The 21,501-nt window shown below is 37.6% G+C and overlaps 1 protein-coding gene and 1 long non-coding RNA gene across 3 annotated transcripts in view; both read left to right on the forward strand.

The window, feature by feature from the left end:
* LOC127511450 (oocyte zinc finger protein XlCOF6-like) overlaps positions 1-21,501 on the forward strand; it is an 832,024-nt gene that overhangs the window by 552,311 nt on the left and 258,212 nt on the right. The gene's annotated exons all lie outside the window — the stretch shown is intronic.
* Positions 2,186-11,737, forward strand: LOC127510715 (uncharacterized). Of its 2 annotated transcripts, none has more exons than XR_007929707.1 (4): positions 2,186-2,206; positions 9,878-10,014; positions 10,096-10,122; positions 11,536-11,737. It is a non-coding gene; the product is annotated as an uncharacterized LOC127510715 (long non-coding RNA). The 2 variants fall into 2 exon arrangements; XR_007929708.1 differs by lacking the exon at positions 11,536-11,737 and adding an exon at positions 11,175-11,529.

Raw genomic sequence — 21,501 nt, forward strand, 5'->3', positions numbered from 1 at the left:
TACCTTCTAATGTTAATTCACGTTTATAACTGGTAGGAAGAAAGGATTGGTTCACGTGCCGCTTGACATGAGACGCTACAACGATCTGTCACGACAAATTAAAGAGCCGCAAAACGCTTTTTATAGTTTGAGTTTCTTAAAAAATGACAAAATGTGAAAGCTGAGACTGTTTCATACCAAAATTAACCTGCTCTGTCTAGTCTGCCGGCATGTTGTCAGTGTCCTCTTTGCTCTGAAATGTATTTTTCACTCTGAGAACACGGCTTGTCGGACAAAGCAAAAGTAACAAAGGGGGACGGGTCTTTGCGAAGGGTCAATTGAACAATGTCAACAACATCAGTATAAGCGCACTTGACATCAAAATGACACATGATTAGATATCATATTAATATTTTATATATAATGTGCTACCTAAGTACACTCGCCTTAGACAAGTGTAACTTCGGCGTTAGGTGTTTGACTGATAATTGAATGAATCAGTGCATCACGGTCAAAATTGTGCTGAAATTAGTCTCAGTGCCATACTGAAGGTTTTGTCTTCATAAGGTTTGACAGCTCACACCCAAACAGATAGAGATAGCGGCCCATGACATTCCTCTCTCAGCTGGGTCAGCTGCTCTCTGGTCAGACAACATTGGAAGATAACAGACATGCAGCACAGACTGCAATAACATACTTCCCAACAAATGAGAAAATACAATTTCATTTATACTCAACAGTGCAGCAGATGTGAATGAAAATAGCCTTTGAGAGTAATCATATTAATGGTTCTAGAAACGTTTGACAAAGCTTTTATTTTAGTGCATGTCACTGGTGTTTGTGGCAATAACAGATGCTGCTTGTGCAGATAAGATGACAGCATGACTTCAGCTATTTTCTTACCTTGCCATTTATAAAAGAAAAGCAACCTGCTGAAACAGAAGTGGGTGTTATTTTCCAATACTAATTTAGAAGAGAAGTCAGTACAGCCCAGTCATTTCAAAAGCAGTTATCTGATTTTGCAACACATCCTCCACACAAACACTTATATGTACATACAAGAGCACAGAAGAAACCGTAGAGAGAGAGAGAGAGAGAGAGAGAGATCACTCCACTTACTCGAGGTTTAACTACACATAACCTGAGGAGGTGACGGGTGAAGGCATAGTTCACTTAAAAATGAAAATTATCCCATGATTTACCCACCTCAAGTCATCCTAGGTGTATATGACTATCTTCTTTCAAATGAACACAATCGGAGATATATTTAAAAAATATCCTTAGTCCTTCAAGGTTTATAATGGTTGTGAATGGGAGGGGGGCACGTTTTGAAGTGAAAAATAATGCATCCATACATAAAAAAGTAATCCATATGACTCCAGGGGGTTAATAAAGGCCTTCTGAGAAAAATATCCATATTTTAAAACGCATATCTTCGCTTGTGATCACTCTGATTGTGTTCTTCTGAAAGAAGATAGTCATGTACACCTAGGATGACTTGAGGGTGAGTAAATCATGGGATAATTTTCATTTTTGGGTGAACTATCCCTTAAGGATCATGCTTCAGTCCTCACTGTAAGTGAAATGCACAAGAAAAATGTTTGAAAGACAGCATCAACCTGGAGACTTAAAAAAAACAGTTGATGACTATTCTCAAGGCACAAAAGCTGAGAGAAAAATGACCTAACTTTGACCAACTCATTCTAGTTTGTGATTCAGTTTAGTTCTGTGCGTATTAATGTTTTTTGTTTTTTTGCACAAAAGATGTTCCAAGTGAGTTTTCTTAATGTTCAAAGTATTTACATGTAGTAAATATTCTTACAAAGAGTTCAAATATGTCAAACATTTTAATTAATACATCATGTTGAAAACATAGCTTTGTATAATATTACCCATAATGGTGGGGTTTATTTCAGCACAACAAAAGACAAGAAATATGTGAAATTTGTTTGTTTTTTCCCCCATGGTAAACAGGGAATATTGCTCTTGGAGCAAAAACTGTCCAGTCTTCTACACACTTTTTCCTTGGATCGGCTAAACATGCTGTAGATGGAAACAGTAATCCAAATTATTTGTATGGGTCATGCACTCATACTAACATGGAGCATAATCCCTGGTGGAGAGTGGATTTAATGGGTGTCTACTCCACAACCGAGGTTATCATCACAGACTGTTGTGGAGAGTGGATATCAGGTGCTCAGATCCGGATTGGCAACAACAATCAGCTGTAAGGATTGCTCTCTCTCATTTTACTCCAGAAGGGGGAAAAAGACATTACCATATTGTTCTGAATATAAGACTGCATTTTTTCCTTGAAAAAAATGGGGTCATTTTATATTCAGGGTCTAGACCAGGGCTGGCTAACCTTGGTCCTGGAGAGCCACAGTCCTGCAGCGTTCAGCTCCAACCCTAATCAAACACACCTGAACAAGCTAATCAAGGTCCCCCACCAAGGTCATCACCCACTCTCTTTCCTTCGGCAGACTGTAGGTCCGTTCCATCCTTAACTCATACAGCACACCGTCCCAAGTGGTGTCACAAATTCTCTAGGACGTTCCTCGCTGTTTTCTGCTCTTTAGCAGCAATCTCAGACAAAATCGCACTTATTGGCGTTTGCTTTAATCCAGCAAGTACTCTTACAACGTCTTTGTGAATTGGCGATTTTTCATGCAGAGTAAATTTTGATGTGGCTTTGCGCCAGTTGGAAAAACCTCATTCCACAAAAAGCCTATCTGACTGCCCTTGCTCGGATACGATAAGTTTTTGCTGTACAGCTTGGCAGCATGCGAAGCAAAACACGCAGTCCATCTTCACATCATAGTGCAACCACCTCCACTTGTCAAACCACTGTGACTGAAAAGAACGGGAAAATGTTTCATCTGACAGCACTGTGTTAATTTTCCTACCCCTCCTGATTTTGTTGTGGTGAAACTGAGATTAGCAGGGGCCCAGGCTCAGCTGTTGGGATAGCCCTGATGGGATAGCCCGCTCATTTCTCATTTTGATGAGGTTCTGGGAGCAACACTTCTGTTTTCAGACTCAGATTCATTTTCAGATTTTCTTTTTTTTTTTAATTCTGATGGATTTTTAAAGAAATCAGATATTCTCTTCTGACTCGCCATAGTTAGCTGAGTAAATACTCGCTTGTTTTCTAATTTGAATATTCTAATTTTAGCGTAGTCACGTTATTCACGCCAGATCGACTTTTGAAATATTTATTTCTCAAAGTCACAAACAACATTTCACATATAACGACGAAATAATATTTTGAACAATTTTATGAATAAAGGTGGAAAATTAAAAACGTGTTAAAAAACAAAAACTTTATTTCAAGTCATATCATTTTAAATTCCAATGCTGCCATGCTCAGTATGTGGACTGTGATACCAGAGACAATAAAACCTTAGATTTGTTTAATGCAAATGTGAAAGAAGTTTATAGATCTTCACCGCTTCCTCTATTGGGGCGATCGGATCATAATCTTGTTTACATTAGGTCTGTTTATATGCCGGTTGTATTTAAGCAACCGCCAGTAATAAGAACAGTTAAGATGTGGTCTGATTCTGCCTCTGAAGCATTAATGGATTGTTTTGAAACAACTGATTGGGAGGTTTTGAATACCACAGAGCTCTTCATCACATTTACCTCCAGCTCTAAGCTCATCCTTTGCTCCCATTTTTGAGTATGTTCCTGGTTTTTCTATGTCAGTTGAACAAGTAAGAAGTGGGTTAAGGAGAATTTAGACGAAGAAATCTCCAGGTCCTGATAGTATTAATCCTAGGGTGTAGTCACACTAGGCGCTCTGAACCGTGCCCCTGCGCATTTGACCCCCAAAGCCCGGTTTGTTTGAGTAGTGTGATCACTCTGTACCATGCCCGGGCGCGGTTCGTTTAGCCGTCCCTGGCCTGCTTGGAAGAGGTAGGCCAGAGCACGGTTCAGTTGGGTTCAGGCGCGATACACATGCAGTGTGAGCGCTAACCATGCCGGAGCACAGAACAGCTACTACTTTTGTGTGCGCTACTGTCATCATTACTACGGCAAATATTTTTATTACTACTTGGATAGTACACTTTTCAATTAATGTTAATTAATTAGAATGTATTCGGGTTTATAGCAGGTCTGGTTCTCACCTTATGGATGAACAGGAATTGTAGTTTGCGAGTAAAGCTGCAAAATTCCTCCATTAACGTCAGCTGCCTTTGTAATAATCCTCTGATACGTGCAAGAGAAAATCGCTGCACGGCATGAATGATAAATATATTAGGCAGTATTTTAGTGAAAGTGCTTTTCTTCCCATTTTCTTCCATACAAAAAGTTGCATTGTATATGACTTAATCGTGCTCCTGCCCGGAACTTTAAGGGCAATGTGAGTGCAGGCGAGGGGGGGCAATATAAAACTGGTGTTTGGGTAGATGATGCACATATCTATCTCTTGCATAAATCTTTAAGTCATTTGGAGACCCCGGACAGCACAGTCAGAATTACTTTCTTTGACTTCTCTAGTGCATTTAACACTATTCAGCCTACAGTACTATGAAGTAAGATGGAAAATGTTGGAGTACATCAGAGTATGGTCAATTGGATAACTGATTATCTCTCTAATAGACCAGGGGTTTTCAAACTGTGGGTCGGGACCCACTTGTGGGTCCCACTGTGAGAAAAGGTGGGTCGCACAAAGTCACTTGGCTGCAGCTAAATTTACGTTACGGTGAATCAAAACCAGTACGATAATGAGCAAACTACAGTATTTTACATTTCACGTGGTATAACAGTCAATTTTATTACGGTTACGTTTCCTAAATAAAACATCCTTGATGACGTATGCAGCCTACAAGTGCGACCTCGCAGCCACACACACAAGAATCAGAGTCTGAATCAACATAGCATTCATTGAATGACTCACTGAATAAGTCGTTTGATTCATTTGTGTTGAACTGTCACGTATCTGTGTCAGTAACGTACACAGCATTCAGTGACCGCGGTCGCGCAGCGTATGTTAAAAGTTTTTAAAACTAAAGGCATCATGGACTTTTGAGAAGTCTTCAGATCAAGTCAAAACAACTAAATCTAAAAAGAAGCCACACAGAAAATATGACCAGTCCTACCTCGATCTTGGTTTTATTGCCTGCGGAGGTCCAGAGGGTGAGGAAGTCCCGCAATGTCTTTTATGCTTAGAAAAGCTAGCAAGTGCTAGCATGAAACCTTCAAAACTTAAACGGCACCTCACAACAAAACATTCTGCATACGCCAACAAAGGGTAATCGTATTTTCTTCTAAAAAAAAAAAAAGAAGAGTATCTTCGTCAGCAAAAATTGATCAAAAGCACAGCCAGCATCCCAGAAAAAGCACTGCGAGCCTCATTTTTAGCTGCATATCGAATCGCAAAATCCAAAAGGCCACACACCATAGGAGAGGAGCTTCTGCTGCCGGCCTGCACAGACATTGTTGAGGAAATGCTGGGTAAAGAAGCTGCAGGAAAGATCGCTAAAGTTCCACTTTCTGATAACACAGTACAACGGCGTACTGAGGAAATGTCTTCTGATATACGCGAACAAACAAGTGAAAAAAATCGGGAATAGTGCTGCATTTGCTCTACAACTTGACGAAAGCACAGACGTTGCAAAAAGTGCACAGTTGCTGGCTAATGTCAGGTACATTGACTCCACTGACATTTTTTATTTTGCGAAGAACTGAAAGAACGAACGACAGGGGCCGATATTTTTGACTGCTTGATACATAACGGCCGAGGGCTTCCAGTGGGAAAAGTGTGTGGGCCTCTGCACGGAAGGAGCGGTGGCGATGACGGGCAAGAAAAGCGGTCTTCTTGCCCGCGTAAAGGAGGTTGCCCCATTAGTTACTTTCACCCATTTGTTTTTTACATCGAGAAGCCCTTGCCGGTAAGAAACTGCACCCTGAGTTAAACGACGTCTTGCAGACTGCCATCAAAATAGTAAATGCTATCAAGGCCGGGGCACTCTCCTCCCGACTTTTCACATCGCTATGCACAGAAATGGGCTCAGAACACAAGCACCTGCTTCTTCACTCCGAGGTCAGGTGGCTATCGCGGGGCAAGGTGTTAACTCGTCTGCTTGAGCTGCGAGAAGAGGTCTCGCAGTTTTTATCAAATGTTGATTTTCCTCTTGCTGTACACCTGTCAGATGGTGAATGGTGCACGAAGCTTGCCTATCTGTCGGATATATTCACTCATATAAATGAACTGAATGAAAGCATGCAAGGTCCATCATCATCCATCTTGACATATATAGACAAGATCGCAGCTTTCACCAGCAAGCTGAAATTGTGGAGATCCCGAGTGGAAAAAGGAGTGTGGGATATGTTTCCATCACTGTGCGCCAATGACAGTGAATGCATCCGAGACGCTGTACATACTCACCTCGGCGCGCTGATTCAGAAATTACATGAGTATTTTCCCGATATCGGAAGTAAGATATATTTTTTGTTCTATTATTATTATTATTATTATCATTTTATACATTTAAATTTGAGTCACTCTATTAGTTTACTTCATTGTAATAGTAAGTTTATCTCTTTCTATTAAATCAATCATCTGTAGGTATGACAGAATGGGACTGGATACGGGATCCCTTTAGTAGTGAGGCAAGAGAGCGCTGTGTCCTAACAGGAAGAGCAGAGGAGGAGCTGATAGACGTGGCTTCAGACAGTAAATGAGTAGGTCCAAGTCAATTTGGTCAAATACAATTTAAATGAAATTTTTACACCTTTTTATACTTGTCAAACTTAAATTAAAACAATTATTTGGAAAATCAATTATAAGCAGTTTCATTTATCATTACACACAACATATATAATGAACATTACATAGCCTAAACACAGGCGCCACTCTTCTGCATAATGCTAACCACAAAATTCAAAAACATTACAGAAACCCCTCTAAATGTCCAACATAACTGAGCATTAAACACTAACATTAACTAACAGCAGTTTGCAGTATGCGTACGGTTGTCCGCCGGCAGTTAGTTATTTGAATTTATAAAGTTTTAAATATGGATGTTTTTCTTACAAAAACGCATCCCTTCACTTCAGAAGGCCTTTATTGACCCTCTGGAGTCGTATGGATTCATTTTCTTTATGGATAGATGCATTTTTTCTGTCTTCAGAATTAGGGCTACCATTCACAACCATTATAAACCTTGGAGGACAAAGGATATTGTTAAATATATCTCTGATTGTGTTCGTCTGAAAGAAGATAGTCATATACACCTAGGATGACTTGAAGGTGAGTAAATCATGGGATAATTTTCAATTTTCATCCCTTTAAGATTTAAAAATTATCTAATGTATCCCAAACCTTAAGTTATATGCTCTCCTCCTAATTGCATGTCTTGTACGGATCATGGTGCCAACAGGGTCAACTGCTGCCAGTTGCTGCTGCTGACACGTCCTCTACTTCTGAGACTTCCTGCAATGCAATTCACCTTTCGCTGGGAGTTTGATTGACAGGCGGTCTGACCAATCATGACACTGAATCCGCCATTTTGTCTGACAAACCGGAGTTAATAAATTAATGTTGGTGGACTTGAACTTAAAAAATGGTGTGTATTGATGTCTTTCTGCAGTTGAAACAACATACCTTCTAATGTTAATTCACGTTTATAACTGGTAGGAAGAAAGGATTGATTCATGTGCCACTTGAAATGAGACGCTACAGCGATCTGTCACGATACATTAAAGAGCCACAAAACGGTATTTGTTAGAATTATCCTGCTCTGTCTAGTCTGCTGGCATGTTGTCAGTGTCCTCTTTGCTCCGAAATGTATTTTTCACTCTGTGAGAATATGTGTGGCGTGGAAGTGCCATGGCAACAGTAACTAAGGGGGGCAGGTCTTTGCGAAGGGTCAATTGAACAATGTCAGCAGCATCAGTATAAGAGCACTTGACATCAAAATGACGCATGATTAGATATCATATTAATATTTTATATATAACATGCTACCTAAGTACACTCGCCTTAGACAAGTGTAACTTCGGCGTTAGGTGTTTGACTGATAATTGAATGAATCAGTGCATCACGGTCAAAATTGTGCTGAAATTAGTCTCTGTCTTTCTGAAGGCTTCGTCTTCCTACGGTTTGACAGCTCACACCCAAACAGAGAGATAGCGGCCCATGACATTCCTGTCTCTCTCAGCTGGGTCAGCTGCTCTCTGGTCAGACAACATTGGAAGGTAACAGACATGCAGCACAACATGCTCCCCAACAAATAAGAAAATGCATTTTATTCACATTCTCATATATATTCAACAGTGCAGCAGATGTGAATGAAATAGCCTTTGAGAGTAATCATATTAAGGGTTCTACAAACATTTGGCAAAGCTTTTATTTTTGTGCATGTCACTAGTGTTTGTGGCAATAACAGATGCTGCTTGTGCAGATAAGATGACAGCATGACTTAAGCTGTTTTCTTACCTTGCCATTTATAAAAGAAAACAACCTGCTGAAACAGAAGTGGGTGTTATTTTCTAATACTAATTTAGAAGAGAAGTCATTTCAAAAGCAGTTACCTGATTTTGCAACACATCCTCCACACAAAGACTTATATGTACATACAAGAGCACAGAAGAAACCGTAGAGAGAGAGAGAGAGAGAGATCACTCCACTTACTCAACTCTTTTTGATCTGAGGTTCAACTACACATAACCTGAGGAGGTGACAGGTAAGGATCAGCTTCAGTCCTCATTGTAAGTGAACCACCTAAGAAAAATGTTTGAAAGACAGCGTCAACCTGGATACTAAAAAAAAAAGTAAAAAAAAAAAAAAAAAGTTAATGACTATTCTCAAGGCACAAAGCTGTTATATTATTGCTAATATTTGACTGGATAAGCTGCAAAAGGGGCATGCAGATCTGACGAGGTTCTTCTATATATTATTATGAGGAATAATAATATGCTCCTCTGTCAAAACGAGGATGAGACAAACTAATTTCTCCATACACTGACATAACATGCTGTATTCTTTGTTTCTGAGGTCAGGATGAACGTACTGGTGATTTTGTTGCTTGCGCTTCTGCCTGGCCTGTGTCTCACTTATTGGCCAGGTATGTTTGGGATAATTCATGTACATTTGTTAGTGTAATAGCGTGTTATGGTGTTGAAGGCCACATACAGGCTCATGACAGTGTTCTCTGTGCAGTGTCTGATTGTTGTCTAGTACATGTGTGAGAGAAAAAATACCTAACTTAGACCAACTCATTCTAGTTTGTGGTTCAATTTGGTTCTGTGTATTAATGTGTATTTTTTTTTTTTTTTTTTTCGCAGGATATGGAAAACACATTCCAAGTGAGTTTTCTTAATGTTCAAAGTATTTACATACAGCAAATATTCTTACAAAGAGTTCAAATATGTCAAACATTTTAATTAATACATCCTGTTGAAAACATAGCTTTGTATAATGTTACCCATAATGGTGGGGTTTATTTCAGCACAACAAAAGACAAGAAATATGTGTAATTTGTTTGTTTTTCCCCCATGGTAAACAGGGAATATTGCTCTTGGAGCAAAAACTGTCCAGTCTTCTACACACTTTTTCCTTGGATCGGCTAAACATGCTGTAGATGGAAACAGTAATCCAAATTATTTGTATGGGTCATGCACTCATACTAACATGGAGCATAATCCCTGGTGGAGAGTGGATTTAATGGGTGTCTACTCCATAACCGAGGTTACCATCACTAATCGTGGAGACTGTTGTGGAGAGTGGATATCAGGTGCTCAGATCCGGATTGGCAATAGCCTGCATAGCAACGGCAACAACAATCAGCTGTAAGGATTGCTCTCTCTCTTTTTTTTTTTCTTCCAGAAGGGAGAGAGAGATATTGAGAGATGTAACTTTTCTCTTTATTTGTGTGTATGTAATCTAAAGGGCTGCAACAATTTGGTCCATCCCAAATGGAGGCACAGAAACATTCACGTTTAAGCCTATCAAGGGCCGATACGTCAACATTGTTCTACCTGGGATTTTTAAAATTCTCATTTTGTGTGAGGTTGAAGTATATGCAAGTAAGTGAGAAAAGAATATTGAGTTTTAATTTATTCTGTAGGCCAACATATTAATATCTGAAAAACTGTTGTTGTTAACAGAAAAGAAAATGGCCACTTGAGTTCCAGGTGAGTGAACTTTTTGTAAGAATATTAATGTTACTGAAACCACAAAGTTATTAAGACATCAAACATTTGATCATTTTGATTACATAGCTTACCTTTATGTTGTCGCAACTCGCAACTCCTCCAGGCCTTCAGGGTCAGACACAATTTCTGTAATTATTACTTTTTTCAGCTTTTGCTTTGTTGGTTTAGGCAACATTTTAAACAACATTCACTTAAAAAGCAAACTACGGCTGAAGTTTGAATGAAATGGGATAAAATGTAAATGATCTCTATACAAATTGCAGCAAAGCTAATTTAATAATTTAATAAAAGCTAAAGTTTCTGCCAATCTCATGTTATTCTTGAGTACCTATAGAGTAGTATAGCATCCTTCATATCTCCAAAAAGTCTTTAGTTTTATCATATTTATAAAAGATACATACGCTGTACCGAGTATTTCCGAGGGGGCGTGTCCTGTGAGCGAAGCTAAAGAGTGTGCAGCTTTTATGTAGCAATCGTCTGCAAGCTATCAATGGTCAGCTAAACAAACCTATTTAAACACACACAATACACCATCGCATTATCCCTGGATAACTTTTGAAGCACTATAATGAATATAGCGTATGAATGATGAATAATGAATTCGTGTTGCTTACATTATATGCATTTAGGCGCCTATTGCCAACAAAACAGACATTTGAAGCAGTTTTGCTCACCACCTGCGGGTCCGACTCATGACCGGGATGATTACCGCTGTGACCGCTTCATCTTTCAGTTTCAAACGATCTGTAAATCCAATGTAGAACTGGGCCTTGTTTATGAAACCATAAGCGCCGATCCTGAGGACTCGATCAGCCACGGAAAAACACAAGATATTCTCCATTAATTTTAACCAATAAAAAAGTGATTGAAACTATCATTTTCTATGGTTATTTTAATAACAAATATCGAGAGTGCATCAATGTAAAGTGTGAACACAAAACTCTCAGCTCCACTGATTTCGTGCAGTGCTGCCGACGACTTCTGTAAACCCAAATGTGTGTTGATAGGCGTGCTCTTGCTCTCTTGCTCAGGTCCACATGTGCGTGCGTGCCCTTCCGGGAGAAGTGCCCGTACAAGGAATTCCGCCCCCGTTTACGTCACTCAGGCCGATACTCGAAAAAAAGATTCCGATATCTGTGAGGATTTGGAAGAGTATTTTTGGCACAGAAATACTGTCATTCATCCAACTTGTGTTTTGAAACTTTGGCCATGTTTTGCATGAGAATCCAACTCTTTAACAGTGTAAATAAGTCAGAATACATGAAATAGCATTATACATTATATTTAATATACACAATATTTATTCTATTTTTTAGAAACAACAGTGTGATGTCTTTATTGTGCGTTTCTGCTTGTAAATTGTCTTAATGATTTTTCTGATTTCATTGTCAGATGAAGTTGGATGAGAAAGATTAAGCACCAGAAGAGAAAAACATCATATTCAAACTGTACTTTTCAGTGTGTGAAGAGCATTTCAAATATCTTTTTTTTTTTAAATCAACTTATTTTCAGTATATTAAAAATGCACTGCTTATGATTGTGTTTCAGTATAATATGTGCTGTGTTTCAGTACTAAATAAATGTTTTACAGTGATCTTCGAGGTATAATTCTGTGAATATGTTTGGTGTGAGTGATGTTGCTGTAGTGGTTAACAGAGATATGGGGTCAGTAGCTTCACGGTGGCGGTGCAGGACAATACAAAGGTGTAAACTGCCACCCTTTCATACAAAGATTGTTGGATACATGATGATGAGTGTTCAAACAGAGCAAGCGAAGGCAAAGTGCCCGTTTCAGGATAAATGTCTTGATGTGTCCAAATATATTTTATTAAGCTATAAATATTGTAATGTAAATAAAGGTTTTATATAAAAGTGTTTAATTAACTGAAGCGCAGTGTTACTTTTGATAGTAAATTTTGAGTTAGTTTAAGTCATCTAAATTGTTTTAGTTGTAGTCTGGTTTTATTGACTAACACCGTGTCCTAACCAGACGCGACAAGCAATAAAAGATATCTTTTCCATGTTAATCGGATTTTTGTCCTAACCAGCCGCGACGGTGACACGCGAATATTTTATTTTAGAAATGGTTTCTATTTCTCCGCTGGAACGGCAACACAAAGTATGGCAATGATAATTTCAGGTACTGTTTATGTGCTTTATTTAATGTTAAAAGCGTCTAATGTGAGTTTGAATATCAGTCTGTGTTCTCAGCTTTTTAGCTGTAATGAAAACAACTGGATAATTCACCTCAGATCTTGAAAATAAATAAATGGACACAAGAACGTTCAAACTGAAAACTCAATGCGAACAAACAAGTGTATTCTATGACAAAGATTGCTTCAGTCACTCCGTATGTACTTTAAACAATGTTTAAATAGTGTAATATTTATAAATTTTACTAAGTACTTGCCCATTTCATTGTGTCTGCTGTGCTCTTGCCGAGAGAGCCTGCTCACACTCTTTTGATTGGCTGTGGTTTTTGATTGATTTTAGCGCTTCTCATTGTCGCGTCGCGTCTAGTGTGGACAGTCAAATTGTTTGTCGCTGGAATCTTATCGCAACACGTCTGGTTAGGACACGGTGTAAATATCATAAGATTTTAGATTAGACTAAAATCTAATGGGTTTAGTTAAATCTGCAGTACATAACTAGCAAGTGTTCAAAACAATCTTACCTTAGCCCAATTCACAATGGTAAACTTGTAATAATGTTTTCTAATTTGAGTGATACTGAGCGATACCGGTAGGTTTCTGTGGGAAATTCGAGCATGCCACTGTTCATCTTTGTGTCCTTACATCATGTCTGTATACATAAAGAAGGAGGTACTGACAATTAAAACCAAAATTAAAGGGCATATTGCCTTTCTAAAATCCAATGAGGAGAGATGGCTGGTACAGCGTACAAGATAGAGATGCAGTTTTCAGCTTTCTTATTGCTGCTTTTAACATTTTTCACACTTATTCAGTTTTTTTTTTTTTTTTTTTTTTTTTTTAAATAAATCATTTTTTGATTAAAACGTTAAAATAGACAGTGAATACTATATACATGAATTTTGCAATTAAATGAAATTATATGAATAAGGTAATTGTTAGGCATTAAAAAATATTCAAAATGATTTGTTTACCTGTACAGGGTACATAAAGGGGTTTGAAAAATCCATTTTAAGGCTTTTAAGACCTTTTTTAAAACCTGCACAAATAAAATTAATACTGTATTGGGGGAGATCAGTGTTTACGGTACGGTAAACCATAAAATGACTGTAAAATGATGATCTACTTAACAGTTCATATAGTACAAGTTGACAAAAACAAGCTTTTTTTTATATATAAAAAAAAAAACAAGTTTTTTTATAAATCATTTTTATAAAATGATTTATAAAAACCTCACATTTAAGCCTTTAAACCATTTTTTAAGGAAAGGTATAAGTCAAAATTAGAAACTATTATACAGTTTCATTTAAAATATGACTATATATAATATTCAAGTTTCCTTATCATTTTACATTTTTTTTGAAAGCACATTAGCTTTTTATCAATCCACCGGTAAACCTTTACCTTTGGTGACGTCAGAATTTATATAGCGTATGAAAGTTACCGACTGATTAAATAACTGATCATGTTGCCAGATTGACATTTATTTTGCAGAAGATTTGGACAGTGTGGCAATGAGGTTAACGTGTGAAAGTGGTGAACTTCATATTTCTTAGGGCACAATAAACTAGTTATCCAGTATGTGGCTGAAAAAGAGAAAAGCAGCATGTTTCAAATCAATGAGAATACTAAACACAAGTTTAAGGTCCAAAGTCTTTTTACTGTTTTACTGGTGCTGCTTACTGGCATGTAAATAATACACTATTAATATTACCATCCTCTATAACAAATAAAAGTATAAAATAGTTGATTAAGTCACTGATATTTAGAAATTACGTTGTAAAGTGTGTAATAATTCGTTAGATTTATATAGTGTTTTTTTTGGGTACTCAAAGCGATTTACACATGGAAGGGGGAAGCTCCTCAACCACCACCAATGTGCAGCATCCACCTGGATGATGCAACGGCAGCCTTATTGCATCAGAATGCCCACCACACACTTATTGGCTGAGAGGAGATAGAATGATGAAGCCAATCAGTATATGGGGATGATTAGGAGGCCATGATAGACAGAGGCCAATGGGCAAATTTGGCCAGGATGTCGGAATTACACCCCTACTCTTTTCGAAGGACATCCTGGGATTTTTAACGACCACAGAGAGTCAGGACCTCGCTTTAACTCATCCGAAGGATGGTGCTTTTTGACAGTATAGTGTCCCCATCACTATACTGGGGTAAAATCATCATCGGACCTTTGCAGGAGATGGCAGCAACAAGGTTCCGGAGGACCAAACTAAAACCGAAAGATGAAGCTGCATATTTTTCATCCATGTTCAAAGAAAAGGATATATTTTAAATAAAATACATGAATTTATTCAAATGTGAGTTACACAGGCCTATGCTTAAAGGGTTAGTTCACCCAAAAATGAAAACTCTGTCATTTATTACTTACCCTCATGCCGTTTTACACCCGTAAGACCTTCGTTAATCTTCGGAACGCAAATTGAGATATTTTTGTTTAAATCCGATGGCTCCGTGAGCAATGACATTTCCTCTCTCAAGATCCATTAATGTACTAAAAACATATTTAAATCAGTTCATGTGAGTACAGTGGTTCAATATTAATATTATAAAGCTACGAGAATATTTTTGGTGCGCCAAAAAAAAAAAAAAACGAATTATTTAGTGATGGCCGATTTCAAAACACTGCTTCATGAAGCTTCGGAGCGTTATGAATCAGCGTGTCGAATCCGCAGTTCGGAGCGCCAAAGTCACGTGATTTCAGCAGTTTGGCGGTTTGACACGCGATCCGAATCATGATTCGACACGCTGATTCATAACGCTCCGAAGCTTCCTGAAGCAGTGTTTTGAAATCGGCCATCACTAAATAATTCTTTTTTTTTGGCGCAACAAAAATATTCTCGTCGCTTTATAATATTAATATTGAACCACTGTACTCACATGAACTGATTTAAATATGTTTTTAGTACATTAATGGATCTTGAGAGAGGAAATGTCATTGCTGGCTATGCAGGCCTCACTGAGCCATCGGATTTAAACAAAAATATCTTAATTTGTGTTCCGAAGATTAACGAAGGTCTTACGGGTGTGGAACGGCATGAGGGTGAGAAATAAATGACAGAATTTTCATTTTTGGGTGAACTTAACCCTTTAAGTATAGTTTTTAACTTTGCCCCTTTTTCCTGACTAATGTGTTCTTTGTTAGGTCAAGGAGTGTTCAGCTGTTGCCACTTTCAAAAGGGAGATTTTCTTGTTGAATATCGAGGAGAGGTTATAACTAACATATGGTGCACATATACCAGTATACCATGGTGCGCTGTTTTTTATTTTATTTATTTATTTTTTTTTTTTTAATTTGTTTTAATGGAATACAGTTTGTAGTTAGCATTGTTTTTTGCTCTTTCAGGGTTGATGGCCCTTTGGGAAGACTCGTCAACGATGATCATGTGAACCCCAAGAGTAAAATGAAAACAATCAAAGTGGACAGAAAGCCCCATTTCTGCTTATTTGCAATAAAGGACATCAGTCCCAGTGAAGAGACTGTGTATATCTATGAGGATTCTGACTGACTAGTAACATTCTCTTGTCCGTTTCTCCATCTTGTGTGAGAAATAGAATCTCTTATCCATCTTTCTAGAGATCGCGATTCTCTTTTCTTTTATTTCTCTCCTTTATTTTCTGTCTATCCACACTTTCATTTACACTATCCATCTAGCAGTTACTGTAGCACATTTTCTCTTCCCTCATAATCACACATACTCTCTCCATCAATACCTCTAGCAGTTGCCTTCTATCACTTTCTTTTTGACTATTTCTTTCTTTTTCCTCTTTTCTTTTATTCTCACATTCTATCTATCCATCACTTCCTTATAGCTTTTTCTTCTCATTGTGTGCAACAAATTTTCTAATTGCTAAATAGAGTGAATCACATGAACCAACCTTATGTTTATTATATTCTTTGTTTTGCTCCTACTTTTGGCTTAAAACATGTTGTGATAAAAATGTGAAGCTCAAATCTGACCCCTTAACACCAGTAAGTATTTTATCAAATTATAAGAATTGGTTAACCCAAAAAGGAAAATTTGCTGATTATATAGTGATTATCAAATAAAGTCATATACATCTTGGATGGCATGGGTTTGAGTAAATGTATTTAATATATAAATACATTTTCATTTTTGACTACTCTTTCAATGTTTTTTTTTGTTTGTTTTTTTAAGTATGTTAAAAAAAAAAAAAAAAAAATTCTGAAGAACAATTTTCCGTTGAGGAAATGTCAGATCACGACTATGTACCTGATGCTTACAGGTCAGAAGAAAGCAGTGTCTTCAGACCATGAGCATCCTAAACAACTAAGTGTCCTCCATTAAATCTACTGCAGAAAGTTCAAAATGGCAGACAATGCCAAGAAAGACTCATAGGTAAAGATTCACTGCTGAAAATTCTAGTTTGCACAGCACAGCTTGAAAGGTCTTGCAGGAAAGGACAGCAAGTTCAAGTATCAGAAGTTCACAATTAAGTAAGGACTAATAATACTGAAGAAATATCTGTTGACTACAGCACAGGAAGTGGGGAAGATCCATGTATACAGTCTTCAAAGGGGTGGTTCATTGTGATTTCACATTTTTAACTTTAGTTAGTGTGTAATGTTGCTGCTTGAGCATAAACAGTATCTGCAAAATTACAGTGCTGAAAGTTCAATGCAAACAGAGATATTGTCTTTTAAAGAATTCTCTGTTTAAGGACTACAACAAACGGCTGGTAGGACTTGGGTAAAGTTGGTTTTATATTCGCACATTCGGACTTCCGCGTTTAAGAACTTTCTAATAATGTGCAATAAAGTACATGTTTGCAAATTCTGAACAGCGACATGATATTTACAACCAACGATTGTAACCCTACAACATTTTTCACAATCGATCAAAATGGGCAAATATTATTTTAATGACATACTTATTAGCGAACGTCCACTGAATGTCCAATGTAATGTACAAAGTTATTGTAGCCTATACAGAAGTCCGAATGTGCGAATATAAAACCAAATTTACCCAAGTGCTGGTAGGGACTACAACGAGCTTCTTCTCAGGTTGGTGACATCACTAACCCTAAAATTTACATAAACCTTGCTCCTGAGAACACACAACGAAGGGGTGAGGCCATGCTATTGCAATACAGAATGTAACACAAATGCAATAACATGTCATAAAAGCAAGATTACAAAATGACAAATTATAACCGTAATTAAACTAAACTATACCTGTTCTATCTTCATGCAGCATATATTCTCTGGCTCTGCAAGATCTTACAACAGTTCCCACACGAGCGATTTATAGATTATCATGACAGAATATGCTAATAAATGACTTTAAGATAGTTAACTCCACATCAGCTACATAAATTCATTAATTAACCGTTCAGAAGCGTCCTGTTACATTCAAAATGTTGTCACTTCTTCTTGAGTCTCTTCATCATTGTCCGACTCCGTTTTGAACATAAAAGTCTGAACAGTTTCTGACATTTTCACTGAGTGTGTGAGGTAATGTGAGGCGCTGCTAAGCGCTAACAGGAGCTCCTGAAACTCCGCCCCCTTTTGAGAGCAGCAGCTCATTTGCATTTAAAGGGACACACAAAAACAGAGCATTTTTGCTCACCCTCAAAAAATGACAAATTTAACATGCTATAAAAAAAATGATCTGTAGGGTATTTAGAGCTAAAACTTAAAATACACACTGGGGACATCAGAGATTTATTTTGCATCTTGTGAAAGCGGCATTAAACCATCCCTTTCAAATATATACTCTTCGGTAAGCAAGAAGAATTATTGTTGTATTTGTGGAAAACCGCAGTGAATTCACACGTCACTTAATCAATGAGAAAACAAATGTGGATGTTGCTCAGGTTTTGGCACTGGCAAACATTACAAAGAATGTAAAAAACAAGAAAACAAACAAACAAAAAAAAAAAAACAGGAAAAATGCTTGAAAACAATACAGATGTTTTAACGAGTGGAATTGGATCATTTAAACTTGACACAAACCATTTGACACAAACCAAAGAAGAAGAAAAAATACAATTCAAAAGATTACATGCATTGTATGTATTGCCGTTTCTTCAGAGAGATCTGTGGAGATAAAACGAGTGGAAGATCAGGCAGAGCCCGGAAGTACTAGGGTCTTGTCTGTGGCAACAGTGTCAAATACAGCTCTGTGTCAACAGATGTCATTGTTATGGAACACAGACTCACAACCATGTAGAAATGAATATGAGAGTTTATTGGATGTAGTAGGTAATGTAAACAAGCAGGTAAGTAAAGCAGTCAAAGCAGCAATTCAATAATGGATGAAAATACTGACAGTTCTTTGTATTGCAGGTGATTGAGGAGGTCGTGGATGACAGCTGAAACACACACTTTGGATGGCGAGTGGAGAGAGAACAGTGTCTGATGAGGAAGACGGCTTCTGTGGAGACACAGAAGATCAGGGAGATGCTGGAGACACAGAAGTTCAGGGAGACGCTGGAGACAATAGCCTACGCTGTACAGAGGTAAGTACTGACAGGTAAGTGAGTTCTTATTCAAACAAGACCAGACAAAGTGCCAGACTGAAGTGTGTGCTTAAATGCTGCTTGTGTGATGAGGTGATGATGATCAGGTGCGGGTGATTGCTGAGCGTGAGCAGAAGGAGGGATGATGGGAAATGAAGTTCGGGGAAGGTGAGAGAGATGGTGACCGTGACAGTCACCAAATATGACTATATTATAAGACTTCTGCTGATCCTGTGAAGGTAATTTTCAATACAGATTCTTGAGAATACTGTAAGATCTGCAAATTTTAAGGCAGTTATGCAAGCTGTCAAGAAGCAGAAATAGCAGAAATGGATTTAGTCACTAAACCCAGTTTGCATGATGAAAAACACTCTGGTCCCACTTTATATTAGGTGGATTTAAAGGATTAGTTTACTTTAAAATTAAAATTACCCCATGATTTGCTCAACCTCAAGCCATCCTAGGTGTATATGACTTTCTTCTTTCTGATGAACACAATCTGAGTTATATTAATAATCACCCTGATGCTCCAAAGCTTCATAATGGCAGTGCACAGAAACCACCTGTTTGAAACTCAAGAAAGTGCATCCATCCATCCATCCATCATAAAAGTACTGCACACAGCTCCGGGGGGTTAATAAAGGCCTTCTGAAGAGAAGTGATGCATTTGTGTAAGAAAAAATATCCATATTTAACACATTATAAAGTAAAATATCTAGCTTCTGCCAGACCGCCTTCCATATTTAACTTAGGAAGTGTAAAACTCTCGCAGTTCAAAACACACTACATCCTACGCCTTCGGTATTCAACAATTTTAATTTATAACGTGTTAAATATGGATATTAACCATCAAGTGTCCTTCATATAGCAGCTCTTAATTGGTCCTTCATGGACAAATTTATATATATATTTGAATTTATTTACCTCTAAAAGTACCATGTTTTTATGTAAATATGCTTATTTTTTGTTATATTTAATATTTCTTCAGTAAAAAATAAATAAATAAATAATTCCAGTAAGTTCAGACAGCCAAACCCCCCAAAAATATGGTGACTCTGGTGACATATGATGGTATAAAAATATCAAAATAGCAAAAATATCAATAGCCACTATATGGCTATAGTACTCAATGGCTGCAAATCGACTGAAATCTATAAACCATTGTTGTAACAAACCTAACCTCTTAAGTTTTAGATTTTATCACAAGTTAAAATTGTAGATTTTTAAAAAAAAATATTTGTGTTGGGTGAGAATATACAAAGATGCCAAAAAAAAAAAAAAAAAAAAACTTAGACAAATATGACCATGCTATAAGGAAAAGACAAAGGAGGAGACAGAGTAATCATTTATTTCAAACAAAAAACATCAATTTTCAATATCTCAAAAAAGTAAATAGTACCAAACAGGTAGGAAATAAACAATAAACCTAACCTAACAATAACTCAAAAAAGTTAATGTTAACAAACAGGTAATTGCATCCAGTTTGTCCTCTCTCCAGTGGACAGGTCTGCTGTCTCTGTTGTCAAACCTGATGACCCTTGTCAAGGTTTTGAATTTGCATAGAGACGCTGTAGCTTGAAAAACTGCCCGCCCTGTGTCTGCATTCCACAAGCTGGTTTTGGCCTTGCTGTGGGAACGATAAACACCTACCAGCAGGAGCAGACCAATGTAGGCCTGTAAGTCCACCTTTTTCCAGGACTCCCCAAACACTCATTTCCCCTCTAAATTGGCCAGTGTCTTTTGAATTACATAAGGAAAAAATAGCTCAAAAGCTGACCTGATGTGGTCTACACGGAAACATTCAAATCTTGTGGGTCCAGGGGTCATTTGTTGATTGATCATTGATCATGTTTTCTGCAGGTGTTCTCCCTGGTGTCTGAGGAGGTGTAGCTGCAGTACACATAGTTTCACTATTTTTTGATTGGTAAGTGACTTCAGCAGGATCCTCTTCCTCAGAGTCTTCCCCATCATGTCCTCTGCCCATCCTCTGTTTCAGAGTCTTGATCCAAGGACTCTTCTAAATCCCAGTCTGACAGTTCTCCTTAATCAACTATTGTTTTAAAAACAAATCAAAATGATTTTGCCCAAATTTGTCCCGAAGGTCCTTTAGGGTTAAATGTATGTACATAGTAGTTAAGGCCACCTAATATAAAGTGGGACCAGCACTCCTACCAGACTCCAAGCCTTGGTCTGAAGTTGGGCCACTCATTGCACAAGATATGTGACATTATACATTCCAGAGCTTTAACGGCAGAAGACAGTGAGTGAATAAAGTCCACCCAGACATTCAAACCTATTCAATGCAAAGTGGTCTGAACTTGTTTCTCACACAGCTTTGACCACCTTGAATGAGGGGCACTTAAACATTAACAAGATGCACTTAAACATCTTATTAATCATCATAATAACATATGTATTACAATAAATAATAAGTAATAGGTGAACGTTCAATGTAAAATGTAATTTTTAACTGACATCATTGATGTAAAGAGAGAATCTCTCTGCATCTACCTGTATGAAGACCCTGGCAATCTCATTAGGGACTATATGGTGAGTGTGTCTTTGAATTTTTGCTGTATTTTCAAGGATGTTAAATACTGTGGACACAAGAATTTAGGACTATTCTATCCTTTTATTTATCCCCTATAGGATATGGATGTAGCCAGCACTCAGGAGGCAATCCAGAAGAATGTCTTGTGCTTAA

The sequence above is a fragment of the Ctenopharyngodon idella genome, chromosome 4, assembly GCF_019924925.1.
Source record: "Ctenopharyngodon idella isolate HZGC_01 chromosome 4, HZGC01, whole genome shotgun sequence".
In the NCBI taxonomy this organism is placed as follows: domain Eukaryota; kingdom Metazoa; phylum Chordata; class Actinopteri; order Cypriniformes; family Xenocyprididae; genus Ctenopharyngodon; species Ctenopharyngodon idella.